Source organism: Chlorocebus sabaeus, chromosome 1 (genome assembly GCF_047675955.1).
Source record: "Chlorocebus sabaeus isolate Y175 chromosome 1, mChlSab1.0.hap1, whole genome shotgun sequence".
In the NCBI taxonomy this organism is placed as follows: Eukaryota; Metazoa; Chordata; class Mammalia; order Primates; family Cercopithecidae; genus Chlorocebus; species Chlorocebus sabaeus.
This window is the reverse complement of record NC_132904.1, coordinates 106,840,769-106,857,631: the sequence shown is the minus strand read 5'-3', so window position 1 is coordinate 106,857,631 and position 16,863 is coordinate 106,840,769. Positions and strand designations below refer to the sequence as shown.

The 16,863-nt window shown below is 41.8% G+C and overlaps 1 long non-coding RNA gene across 1 annotated transcript in view; it reads right to left on the bottom strand.

Annotated features, from left to right (window-relative positions):
* Positions 1-10,249, bottom strand: part of LOC103248435 (uncharacterized) — a 96,815-nt gene extending 86,566 nt beyond the window's left edge. The window contains exon 1 of the long non-coding RNA XR_005242737.2: positions 10,197-10,249. This is a non-coding gene — a long non-coding RNA (uncharacterized lncRNA). The remainder of the gene's footprint in view (positions 1-10,196) is intronic.
* Positions 10,250-16,863: the final 6,614 nt, after the last annotated feature.

Below are 16,863 nucleotides of genomic sequence, written 5' to 3'. Positions count from 1 at the left end.
TGCTTTAGCTTGAAGAAATCAGTCATATAAGGTACAAAGCAAGGCCATGGGGGTTGCTATGAGGAGGTACAGGGGATGGTTTAGTGTCTTCTGACCACACAATTGTTGGAAGGGTAAAATAATAAGTTATAACCACTTATGTTTTTACTCCATCGTGTAAACATGCTTTCTTCCCCATGGATTATACCACCTTGTAAGGTAGGCAGTATTATTCTTTCCATCAGAAGGTCAGTTCCCTGAGAACAAGGATTTTTATGTTTTGCTCACTGTTATATTTCCAGCATCTAGAACAATGCCTGACACATAAAACATCAATGAATATTTGGTGGGTGCACAGACGAATGAATGATCAAACATTCTATAGGAAGAAGAGTTAGGGTCCAGATAGACTAAGTGATGAGTGAAATGGCTAACTCAGTTTTAACCCAATAGGTGCCTGGAAAAGGGACACAAAAACACAATTTTCCAGAGAATAGTTAAAGGTGTACTAAGAAAAACTGTTAAATCTTATTTGTTGTCAAAAAAATTTATAAAACAGAGCCTTGTGTTATGGACCAGGTCTATCTTAGTAAAAGTCCCAGGTACACTTGAAAAGAATTTGTATTTTATAGTGGTTAAGTATAATGTCCTATAAATAATAATTAGGACAAGTTGGTTGATACTGTCGTTCCAATCTTCCATATCATTACTGATTTTTGTCTATTTCTAGTATTTGCTAACAGAGAGATGTTGAAATCTCCAAATATAAATATGAATTTGTCTGTTTTCTCCATCTATTTTTATTTTACATATTTTGGAGCTTTGTTATTAGGTACATACACTTTTAGTATTTTTGTGTCTTGACTCACTATCATGGAATGTACCTCTTTAATTCTAGTCATGTTCCTTATCTTGAAATCTACATTCTTGACATTATTATAGGTATACTAATTTGCATAGTAGACCTTTCTACCATTCTTTTACTTTTAACCTATCTGTATCTTTATATTTAAAGTATATGTCTTAAAAGCAGCATATAGTTACCTTGCTTTAAAAAAAAAAAAGACTTATAATCTCCCCTTTTTAATTAAAGTGTGGTTTCTGTTTTGTTTTGTTTTGTTGAGACAGAGTCTCGCTCTGTCACAAGGCTGGAGTTCAGTGGCATGATCTCAGCTCACTGCAACCTCCACCTCCTGGGCTCAATTGATTCCCCTGCCTCAGCCTCCTGAGTAGCTGGGACTACAGGCACACGCTGCCACGCCCAGCTAATTTTTGTATTTTTAGTAGAGACAGGGTTTCACCATGTCGGCCAGGATGGTCTCCATCTCCTGACCTCATGATCCACCCACCTCAGCCTCCCAAAATGCTGGGATTACAGGCCTGAGCCACCATGCCCGGCCTACTTAAAGTTTAATCCATTAATGTTTATAGTGGGCTGAATAATGTACCCTCAAAATTTATGTTTTCCCAGAACCTCAGAATGTGACCTTAATTGAAAATTGGTTTTTGCAAATATTAGTTAAGATGAGGTCATCCTAGATTAGAACAGACCCTAAATCTAATCCAATTATAAGAAGAGGAAAGGATACACAAAGATACACAGAGGTAAGAAGGCTATATGAACCCAAAGGTAAGGATTAAAGTGTTGTAGCTACAGGCCAAGGAGTACTAAGAATTGCTGGTAATAACCAGAAGCTAGAGATAAGAAACAGATTCTCCCTCAGAGCCTCCAGAAGGAATTAATGCTGCCCAACACCTTAATTTTGTACTCTGGCCACCTAAACTATAAGAGAATAAATTCTGTTGTTTTAAGCCACCTAGTTTGTGGTAATTTGTGTCAGTCCTAGGAAACTAATATATTTATTGTAATCATTGATATGATTGTGTTCATGTCTAATGAAATGATTAATTTCATGTGTCAACCTGACTAGGTCAGTGGAGCCCAGATAGCTGGTAAAACGTTACTACTGTGTCTGTGAGGGTGTTTCCAGAAGAGATTAGCATTTGAGTTGGTAGATTAAGTAAAGAAGATCTCCCTCACCAGTGTGGGCAGCTAGCACCCAAACCATTAAGGACCCACCCAAATAAAACAAAAAGGAGGAGAAAGGGAGAATTTGCTCTCTCCTTGAGTTAGACATCCATTTTCTCCTTCCCTTGGACATCAGAGCTCCTAGTTCTCAAAACTTTGAACTCTGGGACTTACACCAGCATTCCTACCTTCTTCCCTACATCCCACCTTCCAGTGCTCCGGCCTTGGAGTAAAAGTTACACCATCAGCTCCCCTCAATTACACCATCAGCTTTCCTAGTTCTCCAACTTGCTGATGGCATATCATGAGACTTCTCAGCCTCCTTTTGTGTGAATGAATTCCAATGATACATCTCTTCTTATATGTCTCTATATATTCTATTGGTTCTGTCATTCTATTAGAATGCTGACTAATACATCTACCATGGTGATTTTTGATTCCCTATTTCCCTTGTGTTATTTCTTTGTCTTCCTTTTCTGTCTTTAAAAAAAAAAAAAAAAATGTTAAATTAATATAGCAATATTTTTGTATTTCAAATTATTTCCTCTGTTGGTTTTTTCATCAATATTTCTTTGTTGTATATATTAAAGTGGTTGCTGTGGAGATTATAATATAATATGGCTCTTTAACTTATCACAGTCAACCCAGAATTAACACTATACCACTCCACAAATAATAAATAAGTCTTCTTTTCTTTTTTTTTTGAGATGGATCACTCTGTTGCCCAGGCTGGAGTGCAGTAGTGAGATCTTGGCTCACTGCAACCTCCACCTCCCGGGTTCAAGCAATTCTCCTGCCTCAGCCTCCCAAGTAGCTGGGATTACAGGCATCCACCACCACGCCCAGCTAATTTTTGTAGTTTTAGGGAGATGGGGTTTCACCATGTTGGCCAGGCTGGTCTCAAACTCCTGACCTCATGATCCACCCACCTTGGCCTCCCAAAGTGCCGGGATTACAGGCATGAGCCACTGTGCCTGACCATAATGAACAAATCTGAAAGCAGTATTATTTCAGTAACTCCTCTTTTATCTTTTGTGCCACCAGTTTCTATAGTTTCCTCTCCCTCAAGCCTTCCATTTTCCCTTCTGATTTTCTTTTCTCATCTTTCTCAATGCCAAATGATCTCATCGTGAGGCCAGGTTTTTACCCCATCTTACAGACTACAGCATATCTGTTAATGTTGGATTTTCCCATAAAGTAATGATACAGACAGAAGATAGAAATTATTTAGGCAGATGCTGGGGGCAAGAGAGTCCTCAGCAGAATTTCCCTTGTAACAAAAAGCAGCCAAAGAAATCATATCTTTTCTAACCAAGAGCAGCCTGAAAGATCAAGCTGCAAACATAGATAAGGAAGCTGGAAGCTTGCACAGGGGAATACCGGCAGCGGTGCCAATAGAAAGGGTCTACTTGGGGCCAGGCGTGTCCACCATGGAAGCTCCACCTTCCCTTTTTTCTTAGCACATGTATGGTAAGAAAGAACTGGGCAATATGGAGAAGCTCAGGCAGAGAACCCACCTGCATAATAAAAGATTGGGGTGGAGGCTGCCAGAGATTCACTATGCAGATGGCACACCTGGTCCTGACCTGGTTTTCATGCCGTATATGGATCAGATACCACCTCCTCACTAGCTTAACTATAAAAATGCCTGCATTTCACCACAGATCAACAACGCATTTTTCCAAAACCCCTCTCTGTAGCAGAGAGCTATTCTCTTTCTTTCGCCTATTACATTTCTGCCCTTAACCTTACTCTTGGTGTGTCCGCATCCTTGATCTCCATGACCCTGAGACAATGAACCTCGGTTATCACCCCAGACAACGAGGCTGTTTGAGTAACTGAGAATTCATTTAAGAGTTGATCTGTTTAGAGAAAATGATGCGCTCATTATGACAGCATCACCAACACTCAGATTGATGGATCTGGGAAGAAATGAATGAAATGGTCCAATGAAGGCTACAAGTGACAGAAAAGAATGCTGTGAATTAGGCCAGTAGAGGGATGAGTTCTGTGAGCTGTGGCTGACCAGGTAGGTCTGAGGTCACAGGACCTCCTGAGCCTCCTTCAGAAGGAGCTTGGAGTTTATCCTGATTGAGATGAGGGGGAAAAAAAATACTAGAGGAAACGAAGTCAGGGAGTGACATGGCATGACTGTCATTTTAAGAAGATCCCTCTGGCTGAGCTGCGAAAGGCCTGGCCTGTAGGACGGTGAGAATGGAAACAGGCAGGCCAGTTAATAGGCAGTTGCCATTATCCAGGAAGAGGGGTTGGGAAAGATTGATTTCCCTGAACTTCCCGGAAAGACCGTTTTAAAACTCCATTTCTCTGACTCAGTAAGTGTATTTAATAAGGGAGCAGCCTCAGACCATGAGGTGAAAGACGAAATGGCTTGCCCGCACCACAGCTGCAGAGCCAGCTGTCAGATGTAATAAACTACATTTACCTGAAGAGCTGGGGAAAGTGGCAGCAGAGATCAGCTGCTTGGAACGGCTCATTCCCTCCACCCACGGACCCCTCCAATTGACTTGGGCATGCTAAAGTGAAGGAGGCCAAATGTTATGGATTCTACTGGTTGCCTTGGCAATAGCTTATTCCACCTTTTCTAAAGTTGAGGAAATCCTCTTCCAAGTTGAAAAAGCAATCCTTGAAGCGTTTGGCAAGAGGCAAACTGTTACAAAGCCAGTAGGTTAGCTTTTAATGTGTGTTTGAAGGAAAAATCTGCCCTTTTTAAGGTCTGCTGACTTCTTTTTGAATGTCAAAACAGGTAGCCCCAGGCATTTTCCTTTCAGGAACTCTCTTCAGGGGCTTTACCTGACAGCAGATGTGGGGGATCTGGTGGGGGCAGTGCCGAGGGAATAAGGAGTGATTAAGGCAGTCTGCGGGAAGTAACCTTGCAGAAATAGTCCTGCCATTCAAGACCTTTCTCCTCCCAGCACAGCAATCAACAGGCCCTCCTGTCAGCATCTGCCTACCCGACTGTATCTGAGTGGAGAAGATATTAGCACCCACCTCTTACTAGCAAGAGGAGACTGAAACCATGCCTTGCTGCTTGTAGATTTAGGATGTGCTGGAGGGGCGCAGTGGCTCACGCCTGTAATGCCAGCACTCTGGGAGTCCGAGCTGGGTGGATCACAAGGTCAAGAGATTGAGACCATCCTGGCCAACATGGTGAAACCCCATCTCTACTAAAAATACAAAAATTAGCTGGGCATGGTAGCTCGTGCCTATAGTCCCAGGTACTCGGGAGGCTGAGGCAGGAGAATCGCTTGAACCCGGGAGGTGGAGGTTGCAGTGAGCCGAGATTGTGCCACTGCACTCCAGTGTGGCGACAGAGTGAGACAACGTCTCAGGGGAAAAAAAAAAAAAAAAAGATTTATGATGTGGTAAAAACAAACCACCACCAATTACAAAATATTTGAGAACCTGTTATGCGACTGTCACTGTGGTAGGTGCTGAAGATAGAGTGGCTGACAACAGAAGTATGTGTGTCTGCTCTCAGGGAGCTTACCTTCCAATAAAAAGAATCAGAAGAGAAAAATTTCCTCAGAAATGATTTTGCAAGGACCCTGTTCTTAACCCCGCTCCTCCCTGCAGATGGAGCCACAGTGTCATGCTCTCCTCCTACTCATTTGTGGGGGTTGTATCCTGATCTTCATGTCCCTAAACACTAGCTGGGCCATTGCCTTACATAAACTGCTTGCCCAGAACCAGAAAGCGACTGTCTACCTGACGTATGCCTTCCTGCTGGATTTACTCGCCAGAGTGCGAATACTTGCCCAACTGCCCTCCAAGTTTTCCAGGCCCTTTGGCCCATCTGAGTGCCATTTGAGCTAATCTAAATTTTCCCATGTCTATCCCACCAGTATCTGCCTGGCTATAATGAAGCTCAGGCCCCAGTATGCTTCCTGCTTGAGGCTACCTTAAAGTAGTTCTGGCCCTTGAATATGGTTTATCTGCATGAGGCCATCTACCTCTTTTTTTCTTTCCCTTTGATTACTAAAATAAAAATAAAAATTCATTTATCTAGAATTTTCTTTCTCAACAATATTTCTTTCCTTAATTGCAACTTCAATCTGCACCATCACATCCCAGGGCAGTGGATATCAAATCTGGCTACACATGAGAATTACCTGGTGTTTTAATCCTACCCTAAACAAATTCAGAATTTCTGGAGGTAGGACCATGGCATCCGCATTTTTTAAAAGCTCCCCATGGGGCCAGACACAGTGGCTCACACCTGTAATCCCAATATTTTGGGAGACCAAGGAAGGTGAATCACTTGAGGCCATGAGTTTGAGACCAACCTGGTCAACGTGGCAAAACCCTGTCTCTACTATTAGAGATGGATAATTGCTATTATAAGTAATGGCAAGACCACAATTACTTATGCATCAACCTAATAAAAAACACAAAAAAATTAGCCGGGTGTGATGGTATATGCCTGTAATCCCAGCTACTAGGGAGACAAAGACAAGAGAATCGCTTGAACCCAGGAGGTGGAGGTTGCAGTGAGCCAAGATCTGTGTCATGAGACTGTCTCAAAAAAAAAAAAAAAGAAAAACCTCCCCATGGGATCTACCATTCATTCTGGCTTGACAATCACTTCCTGAGGAGTCCATATCCCAGTTGAGATGTGTGAAGGGCGAGGGCTAGCAGAAATGCCATCAGGGACGATCTGCGGATTGCAAAGGTAAGGACAGTCCAGGACAAAAGTTAACCAGCAAAATAAACCATAAACCAGAGCCTGATTGCCTTAGAGGAAACATACACTGCTTTGGTCTGATACTGATTTCTTTTTGGCAAAGCTTTTGTAGAAATCCAAGTCTGGGGAATTCTTGAGTTCTATACTCAGAAGTTCAAGCAGAAGAGCAGAGCTATCCTCTGTGACCTGGGCCAGAAGGTGTGTAACCTCAAAGACCAGAAAGCTCCAGGAGGCGCATACAAAGAGCGGGGAAGAGAGAAAGGGAATCTGCCCCTCCCTACCCCACATTTCCCAGACACCACCAGCCTAATCAGGGGTTGCTACCTGGTAAGCAATGAGCTCACAACATCACACATGGCTTCACCTCAAATCCGACTTTTAGAGGTGGAGTGACCTCAATGGTCATGTAGCTCAGGCTTCCTCAAACCTGGCTACACATTAAAATCAAAAGGACCAGAAAAGAAAAAAAATAATTCGCAGATCCCACCACAGACCAACTGAAACAAAAACTCTGGAGAAAAGCCAAGCAACTATGTTTTTTTCAAAAAGCATCCCCAGGTGATTCTAATACACAGTAAGAATTGAGAACCACTTCTAGTCCAACCCTCTCATTTCACAGATGAGAAAACCAAAGGCCAGTAGATTAGACAATAAAAACCATCAGGCCAGTATATTCGTCATTTTGGAAGAAATTGAATCAGATCCTCAACATGTCCCATACATCAGAATAAATTCCAGAAACCTAATTGTAATATACTCAATCCTTAAAAAAGAAAAAATAGAAAAAAAAGTGAATATCTGTTAAAAAATACAGGAAAATGTGGAACTTCGGTAATTAGAAAAAGAAATGTGAATTCAAGTGAAATTGCCTTTCCTATATAGTATATAAGTAGAACTTTTAAAAGATGAATATTGAATGTTGTGGGTGACACAGACATCCAAACACTGTGTTTCTTCTCTTTGTGAATTGTCAATTGATGTTCTCGCATACATTGCTGGTGGTAATATTCACTGTTAAGCCTTTTGAGAAGCAATTTGAAAATATCTATCAAAAACTTTAGAACTATTCTAGTCAGAGAATGTTCTATTACTCAGGGTTCTCCAGAGAAACAGAATCAATAGGATGTGTATACATATAGAAAGAGATTCAAGGGATTGATTCACACAATTATGGAGGGTGGCAAGTCCAAGATCTCCAAAGTGTGCTGTCAAGTAAGAGATCAAGTGAAGAGCTGTTGTTGCAATTCAAGCCACAGCCTCTTGGTTGGAGGAAGTCAGTCTTTTCTTCCTAGTCAGGTCTTCAACTGATGAGATGAGGCCCATGCACATTATGTAAGACAATATGCTTTACTCAAAGTCTACCAATTCGATACAAATCTCATCTTAAAAATAGAATTCAGAATAGTGTTTCACAGAAATGCAGAATAATGTTTGGCCAAACATCTGGGCAATGGGGTCCAGCAAAGTTAGCCAGTAAAATAAACCATAAACCAGAGCCTGATTGCCTTAGAGGGAACATACACTGCTTTGGTCTGATACTGATTTCTTTTTGGTAAAGTTGTTGTAGAAATCCAAGTCTGGGGAATTCTTGAGTTCTATACTCAGAAGTTCTATACTCAGGAATTCTTGAGTTCTATACTCAGAAGACACGTTAAGATTAACCATCACTGATCGGGCGCAGTGGCTCACACCTGTAATCCCAGCACTTTGGGAGGCCGAGGTGGGTCGATCACCTGAGGTCAGGAGTTCGAGAGTGAAACTCCGTCTCAAAAAAAAAAAAAAAGATTAACCATCACAAATGTGTATTGGACTCAGACCAACCTGCATTTGAATCCCAGTTTTGCCACTTAATAGTTGTTTAATTCTCTGAGCCTTCTTTCATGTGTAAAATAGAAATAATAATACAAATCTTGCAGGATTCTTATAAGAATTAAATTCCAAAATATATGTAAAATGCCCGATACGTAAGTGCTACCATATGGTAGTCATTTTGATGATCTTCACTTATAAATTCCTCTTCTGGTACTCTACACTCAGGAAATAACCTGAAATATGAAAACATTTTATGATCAAAGAAGTTTTTTACTTTTTTTAATGTTTTCAATTTTTAAGTTTTCTTTTTCTTTTTATTTTAAAGATGGGGCCTCACCCTGTCACCGAGGCTGGAGTGCAGTGGCACAATCTCAGCTCACTGCAACCTCCACCTCCTGGTTCAAGCGATTCTCCTGCCTCAGCCCCCTGAGGGTTGGGATTACAGGCACCTGCCACTATGCCTGGCTAATTTTTGTATTTTTAGTAGAGACAGAGTTTCACCATGTTGGTCAGGCAGGTCTTGAGCTCCCAATCAGGTGATCTGCCCGCCTTGGCCTCCCAAAAGTGCTGGGATTACAGGCATGAGCCACCGCACCTGGCCCAAAATATTAAGTTTTACAATTGCTTTTTTCTTTCTGTATTTTCCAATGCAACAATGACTTTGTATGTTTTAATAATTGGGGAAAATTAAAACAATTGTTTTGACCATGGAATACTATGCAGCCATAAGAAGGGATGCGATCGTGTCCTTTGCAGGGACATCGATGGAGCTGGAAGCCATCATCCTCAGCAAACTAACACAGGAACAAAAGACTAAACACTGCGTGTTGTCACTTATAAGTAGGAGCAGAACAATGAGAACACATGGACATACTCAGTGGGGGAACAACACAAACTGGGGCCTGTCCGTGGGGAGTAAGAGGGGAGAACATCAGGAAGAATAGCTAATGGATGCTGGGCTTAATACATAGGTGATGGGTTGACCTGTGTGGCAAACCACCATGGCACACATTCACCTATATGACAAACCTGCACATCCTGCATATGTACCTCGGGACTTAAAAGTTGAAGAAGAAAAAAATAAAATAACTGGTTTTGAATACGTACAGCCTCAGATTGCCCTTAGTGATGACCTCCGTTTGTCAGGGTTGCAGTGTGGTGACTGTGGGCACACCCTCTCCCTCCAGCTGGCCCTGAGCTGCCCACAGGGAGACCAGGTAGGCACACCCCAGGCTGGCTGCCAGCAGTTTTTGGATGGTTTCTAGCCAGGCTGCCCCATGGAAATGTTCCAAATATTTTTTCATCAGTTGGCTCCCTCAAAGAGTGAGACCCACATTTCCAACACTGCGGCCTAAATAATATAAGCTCCATTTTCTTGATTTGTGGAGAAAAAGTGAAAGGGTGTCCATGGACATTAGGGCAGTCTCCTGTTTCCTAGCCTTGGAGGTAGAGTTAATACATAGAAGCATGCTATGCAAATTCCCTGGTAAGATGTGCTTCACAGTGCTACGGATCTAATTAGTCTGACTAAGAGGGACACTTAGCTAAAATTATCAAACCTTCCAGACAACAAAGGGTTGACTGGCCAGAAACCAGCACCGAAGAACCAAGATAACTCCTTGCATTGCCTCAGTTCATGAGCTACATGCGTGATTAGAAAAATAAGTTACTCACCACAAAAATCACAGAGTAAGAGACAGGAAAGAAGAGGAAGGTTGTCTTCTCCCTGCAACCAAATACGCATAGATAAAGGAGAAGTTAGGGTCAAAATGTTGTCAGTGTGATAAAAGCTGAATTTCTGCTTGGGATGGAAGATCAGGAAATGATTTTTGCAGTTTATTACTAATTTAATCATAGTCTTTGCAGCTGCCATCATGAATGAGTAATGCCCTTTCCGACAGACACAGGCGTGAAGTCAAAGTAGATACCATGGATATCACGGGCCTCTGCCTTAGAGATCTCTGCATAAGACAGCAGCAGCATAATTTTCAGCAATAGGCTGGCTGGACATGTCTGCGTGATGCTGCTGCAGGTGAGTGAATGTTCTTGCATCCAGGTGCAATGGGAAAGCACAAATTTCCTTGGCATTTCCCGTTTTCCCCACAGCAGCCTCTTCCTTATTTATGTATCTCTTCTTTCATCTTCTCTGCTCCCCTTCAAACATATTCCTCCACCCTGGATTGCATTGCTGTATTTCCTGCCAAGCCTTGGCTAGATAAGAGGTTAACTAATAAAAGCATAGGGCACGCCCAGCTCCCCTGCAGAGACATTCACTAATAATGAGAGCGTTCTTTGTGGAGGAAGAAAAAAAACACTTTTTTTTCCATTATGAAAGGTAGCTGTTAATATTTTAGTATAATTCCTTTCAGTCTTTACTCTGTGCATAATTTTTGTTTGGACTTTTGAGTATAGCTGAGATGACATTGTATGTATGATTATAAAGCCTACTATGTTTTCATGTAACAAGCATTTCTCCAAATTATTATAGACTCATAGGAAGGATCATTTTTTTAGGGTACATGTAATATTCCACTCAGCCAATGGGCCATAATTTACTGAACTCTTTCTCTATTGTCATAATTCCTCTTAAGGGAGGAATTGTTCTAAACTTAGATGCTTTTAAGTCCTAAAGTAATAATAATTGCTCTATTACTATATAATAGTAATGATAATTGAATACTCACTACATGCCAGATATTCTAAACATTCTTTATTAACTCATTTAATCCTCACAGCAAATGTTAAAACAAGAGTACTATTAATTTTACTATCATGCGGTAGGTGACAGTTTGCAAACCTGTGAAATGAAGGCATGTTCAGCAAACAAACAGAAGTTTCCAGTTTTATAGCAAAAGTTCCTGCCCAGATGTCCAATCAAATCTGTTTATGCAAATAAAAGTTGCAAACTTGCCTAGTTTCCATTGATTGGCACAGCTGAGTTCTGGTTGGTCAATACAACTGATCCTTGATTGGTTGATATAGCTCAGCCCTGATTGGTTGGCTCTGGTGAGCTCTGAAAGTCCCAAAGTTAAGCAGAGGTGAGATTTTTCTGGAAACTCAGAGTATGGCCATGTGGCTTTATTTTTAAATTTAGGCCTACTTAGCCTCCTGGGCTCCATCTTGAAGGACTGGCTTAGCCACCCAGGATCCATCTCAAAGGACGTTTTTAGGTTCACATTTGTTCACAGTATAGAGATGGCAAGGAACTTGCTGAAGCTCCCAGCTAGGAAGTAGGAGAGCATAGCTTTTAATACATGCATTTTGGCTCCAGCACTTGCGTTCTGAAGTACAAGATGGATGATAAGAGGCAAGGGTCCAAGTGTGAGCTGGAGTCACAAGTTCAAAGTCCAAGAACAAGAGCAGAACTGCTTAGCATGAGACAAGGAGAAGAACTCTGTTGTTGAAAGAGTTCAACAACAGGAGGGGAGGTAGAAAATGAAGGAAAAGAGAGAAGAATCAAATGATGATGGGGAAAGGACCAAGAGAAGAACTTGACAGTGGTGGGAAGCCAAAAATAGGACTTTAGAGAAAATCTGTCTAAAGCAGATTTTTAATAATAGCTTTATTGAGGTATAATTGACATAAAGTAAACTATATTTGAAGTATACAATAAGTTGAAACTATCGCCACAATCAAGATAGTACAAACGTCCATCACCCTAAAGTTTGTGTTCCTTGTAAGCTCCCAATCCAATCCCTGCCTAGCCAAACAACCACATCTTCTTTCTGTCATTATAAATTGATTTGCATTTTCTAGAATTGTGTATCTATATATGGAATCATATACTATATACTCCCTTTCTGTCTGGTATATTTCACTTTGTAGTTGAGATTCATTTATGTTTTAGTATGTATAAATAGTTTATTCCTTTTAATGCTGAGAAGTGTTTCATTATATGAATATGTCAAAAATCTGTGTATCTGTTCACCTGTTGATGGATATTTGGGTTGTTTCTAGTTTGGGGCTATTACAATAAACTGCTCTGAACATTCCTGTTCAAGTCTTTGTATGAACATCTGTTTTCATTCCACTAGGAACAGAATTACTGAGTTATATTTTTTGTTGAACTCTGAAACTGTTTTCCAAAGTGGTCATTCCAGCAGCATATAAGAATTCCAATTCCTCAGTATCCTCACCAATACTTGATACTGTCAGTCTTTTCAATCTTAAATATTCTAAAGATGTGTAGTAGCATCTCATTGTGATTTTAATTTGCATTTTCCTAATGACAAATGATGTTGAGCATTTTATCATGTGCTTATTTACCATCCATATCTCTTTCTTGATGAAGTGTCCATTAAAATATTTTCCCCATTTTTCTTATTGAGTTGTTTTATTGAGTTTGGGAGTTATTTATATATTTGGATATAAACACTTTATCAGATATGTGATATGCAAATGTTTTTCCAGTCTGTGGCTTGACTTTTCATTCCATTAACAGTGTCTTTCAAAAAAGCTGACGTTCTTAATTTTTATTAAGTCCAATTTATCAATTTTTTTCTTTTATGGATTATGCTTTTGGTGTCATAGCTAAAAACTCTTTGCCTAATGCAAGGTCACAAAGATCTTCTATCTTTTGTTCCAGAAGTTTTATACTTATAGGCTTTACATTTAGATCCATGATCAATTTTGAGTTCATGAGCAAGTATGGATCAAAGATGATGTTTCAGCATATGGATAACAATCATTCCAGCACCATTTGTTGAAAAACTATCCTCCTTACACTGAATTGCCAGTACTTACCAGGTATTTCATGTTTTCCAACCTGTACTTGCCAGCCTCCCCTGAAGTTAGGTTGGGGTCATGTGACTGATTCTGGCCAAGGGACTATGAGCCAGGCACTTCCTCCAACTTATTCTTCCCTGCAGCAGAGACCTTGGGGGCCCTGTGTTCCAGATGACCCTATCAGAGAGAGGAGGGCAGCCGGACCCCCCATTGGACCTCACATAAATGAGAAATAAACCTTTGTGTATTAAGCCGTCAAGGCTTAGGGTTTTGTCAGTTAGGACAGCTAACGTTAATTAGGATAATGAGTATAGCCAAACCTCACACAGTTGAGAAGCTGTCTCTTGGCATAATGCCAAGTCAGGCTGAGCAGCCATCAAGTGCTGTTGGCTAAAATGGAGGGAGTTGATGCAAATGCCTTTTTGCCTTCGATTCTTCCAAACTAGCAGTGAAATTCAGCTCAGTCACCACTCACAGAACGACGACCAAGGGTAGTGAGAGCAGCCTTTGTGTCATGATAAAAATGGTGTCTTGAAACAGAAACTTCAGCAACCCCTGTAAACAAGAACTCCATCCCCTACTTGTTTACTATACTTTGGATTGCAGACGGGAGGAATAGCAACTGCTGCCTTCCCTTGGGCTGAACCCAGCTAAGCAGGCTTCACTTCCAGAGGTATACTAGGTTTCCATTCATGCCAAGGGGTGATATCAAAAGTTCTGCAACAGGACAAAGCAGTGAAGTATTTGCCTCTTGTTACTGCCAATCTGCAGCTTGTTATGGAGGAGGGAGAAGCCCTCTTCAGCTGGAAGACTGGAGGTGGTTTTCATGATTCACTGGTTACATAATACTGTCTCCCTTGGAAATCACACTGTAATAGGAATACTGGCAGCTCTACCTTCCCCACCAGCACCACCACCAATAAATAAATCGATAAAGCGCTTTTCTCTGGCTCCAAGCTTACCTTAGTTTTGCCTTGGAGCAATCACAAAGAATGCATCAAATGATTACATCAGGGCTAGAGTCTTCCTCAAGGGGAACAGATATTATCTACAGGAAGAATGAGGAAGCTGCAACTTACCCATATTTCCTCTTAGACAAGGATTGCTCTCTTTTTGGAGTGGTGCTGAACCAATCTATTTGGAGCTCACTGCTTACATAGCAAAGTGAGCTCTGGGAGAAGGAAGAAAGGGAATTTAAACTGCACAATAGACTCAGAATGGCAGAGACATCCACGTCGAAAAGGAGGAGAAATGCTCAGGACAGTTTTCTGCTCACCATAGAGCTCAGGCATTTTAGAATTTTTTCAGATTTGAGATGCAAAGGACTTTTGACAAGTTAGCCAAAATGACAGCCTGATGTGACAGGACAAAGGAACAATTTTGTCAAAATGGGCTTTTCTTTTTGCCATTTTACCTATGCAGCAGCTAAAGCTCATTAGTGTTACTTAAAAGAGACCAGTTCCAAGGAGTCCTCGATGCCTCCAGACAGTCCCCTGACGAGTACCCTAGTTTCTCCCAAGCCCTTGTAGTGTGCACTGTGTGTACAGTTTTAGGTCTGGATACAGCTTTCCATTGGGAGAGCCAGGCTGGGCAGTGGCCTCAAACCATCGTATGAGGCATCCTTTTTCCAGGTTTCTCCACAGGAAGCCAAGGCCACAGAGATCACTCCCTGCGATGCTCTCAGTCTGCCTTCTCAGCAGGATGCTTGGCTGTCATTCCTCCTCTAGCTCCAGCGACCCCTATAGTCTGAAGGGGATCGGCTCCTCCGTGGGCTGAGAAGGATGGTTCTGAAATTGGACCACAGGTGCGGTGTTCAACTGTGTGCCTCGTCCAGAACCAAGTTTGTTTACTTAGAATTCCAGACACGGTGAAGCCAACAAACATTATAAGGTATATTGACAGATGAAGTGATGTTCTATCTGGGGTTTGTGTGAAAATAACCAGGGTACTGGGGATAGGCAAGGGTGAAGGGTAGGTAGAGGTTATAAAGTGATCACTAGTTGATACTTATTGAATCTGCGTGATGACTACATGAGGTAATACCCTTATAGGATAGTTGTGTGGATCACAGGCAAATGGATGTGCCTCAGTAAACAGAAGCTATTATCCCCACTTTACATTTGATGATGTGAGATTCAGAGAGGCTAAGTACACTTAGCCTGAGCTCCCAATCCAGACCATACATATCTCAGTCCGAAGTCTACGCACTCGGCCCCTTAGCTATTTTGTACATACCCAGTCCCTAGCAGAGTGCCTGCCACACAGGCCACAGCTCATCACTTACTAGGTGCCAGCCACGGTGTTAAGCGCCTTGTATAGATTATCATATTTATCACCACAGCCCTAGGATCGGGTACCATTAGTACAGCCTTTTACAGACGAGGAGGCTGGGGCAGTAGGGAATTTGAACGTTTTGCCCTGGGAAAAAGTCAGTCAGGGGTGGGACTAGGATTGGAGACCTGGTCCTCTGACTCTAGAATCTGCCCTCCTAACCATGGTACTGGGTTAATGCTCTGTCTGGGTTAGACTGTGTGCAGAGCCACTTTAAGGGGAGGGCAGGTTGTGGAGATGGCCCTGGGTGATCTCTGGGCTGTCTTTGGAAGCTACCAATAAGAATTGAGTTGTTTAGAAACAATCAACAGTTATCCCCTTCTTGATACTTTTCTTACCATCAGGACTAAGACAACTTCCCCTCGTCCCCACCATTGTCCAGTCTTTATGTATCTGTTTCCTCTGCTCTTCTAGGTTTCCATGCTGTTCCCCCATTTGGCTCCTTTTTTCCCTTTCAAGGTTATATTTGCCTAATTCTTCCTCACTAAGAGCTGAGTGGACCGAAACCTGGTTATAAAGTCAAATATCTCAGTGATTCATCCAACTATCATTAGAGTGACAGACACTCAGCAAGGTGCTAGGATTGCAGAGATTAAAGACTGGCTCACAGTCTAGTGCTGCTGCAGACAGAAGTTAATTCACAAATATCTACTGAGCACCTACTGTGGGCCAGGGCCTCTTGTAGAAGCCTGGGATACAACTTAGTCCAGGCAGAGTCCTCCTTCGCAGTGCTTTCATTCAAATTGAGGAGTATGGGGTAGATATCCTATGAAAAATATAAAGCAGAAAATGGGATTGCAGAAGGTAAACCAATACCTGTCATAAACTTAAGTGCTGTTCTTTTGTTAGAAGCAAGAGCAGGTGTTCCAGAAACACAAGGAAACAATGCCTGCGCTGAGTCCTAAGACACGGGGAAGCCTGTTGAAGACGGCAGACAGCCACTGGGCAGTGTGCATAGCAAGGAGTCAAGGCCTGGAGTTGTGTGATGGGGCAGCACAAACCAGTGTATGTCTGGAGCTAACAGTGGAATCTGCAGCAAGATCACAGACAGCCTTGTCTGCAGTTGAAAGGCACCTGGACTCTACTGCTGGTCTGTTTCCTAAACTTGCCTGACATGAATCACCAGGGTACTTGTTAAAAGCTCTTCCCCAAGTTCTATACCAGATCTACGGAATCAGTATCTTCAGAAAAGAGGCTTTGAATCAGTACTTTTAACAAGCCCTCAGATGGTTCTTATGATCGGGCAAGTTTGGAAACAGCCTGGGAGTGATGTCAGCTATGGAAA